The sequence below is a fragment of the Anoplopoma fimbria genome, chromosome 18 (assembly GCF_027596085.1).
Source record: "Anoplopoma fimbria isolate UVic2021 breed Golden Eagle Sablefish chromosome 18, Afim_UVic_2022, whole genome shotgun sequence".
Lineage (NCBI taxonomy): Eukaryota > Metazoa > Chordata > Actinopteri > Perciformes > Anoplopomatidae > Anoplopoma > Anoplopoma fimbria.
In genome coordinates this window covers 20,829,266-20,830,241 of record NC_072466.1, presented here as the reverse complement: position 1 = coordinate 20,830,241, position 976 = coordinate 20,829,266, and positions in this window count along the sequence as shown.

The following is a 976-nucleotide window of genomic DNA, read 5'->3' as shown; positions in this document are numbered from 1 at the left end:
ACACCACATGGCAGTATTCCCACAGCAAACAACAACATTGTAATATTAAGTGCATTTCCTATACCAGAACAGATTGTTACACAGCAGGATGCTGATTCACTGTACAGAATACAGAGATGGCACTGTAGCACTGTTCTGTTGCTTCCCTATTATAACAACCAAATCAGGAACTGCATCAGTTTGTAGGCCCTTTACACAACAGACATTTTGACTTGTTATAAATAATACTCATAACATAACAATGTGTCTTTTTTTATTAAAATGTCCCAGTAAGCCATGACAGAGTGAACAAGCACCATACTGGGAACCAAAGCAGCTAAAATGGAATTCAGCCATCCTTAATTCATAATTAATTTACACCTGTGCTTTTCTTACTGTCACATGTCTAAATGTCTTCTATAAAAAAAGGCCGTTATCGGTCCTATATTAATTTTTAGGAGGCAGAATTTTAGGAAACCAAGGTGAAGGCATCAAACATGTGATTTGTCTATTAACTTGCATCACCCTGTCAGACATAGGCATGTTTATAAATGTTCAAATAGTGTCATTTGTATTTATAGTATGAGATTTGAAGAGCTACTTTTGATATATCAAGCACTCTATTATAACTTATAACGTAGCACAAATAATACACCAACACGTCTATCCCGTATTTAGCTACGTTTTGAGCTAACCAGTGTTCATAACTCAAACCAGCATCTCGCTTTAAACACCACAGTATGTTAAATAGAATGACTTTGAATCAGTAATAACATTAGACAAAGTGAGGTTAGCAAAGTACGCTAACGTTAGCGGTCTGCGGTATCTTATATTCTACCTTTACAATTGAAAAACATTGAGATTTAAAGCTAGCAATGTGTTATACTGCTTTAACCAGCTATTAGTTAATTAGTGAGTGATTAGTTAATCCTAAATCACTCACCGTCTAAATTAGTTTAGCAGGCCTAGCATACCTAGCACATGTGTGCTTTTGTTG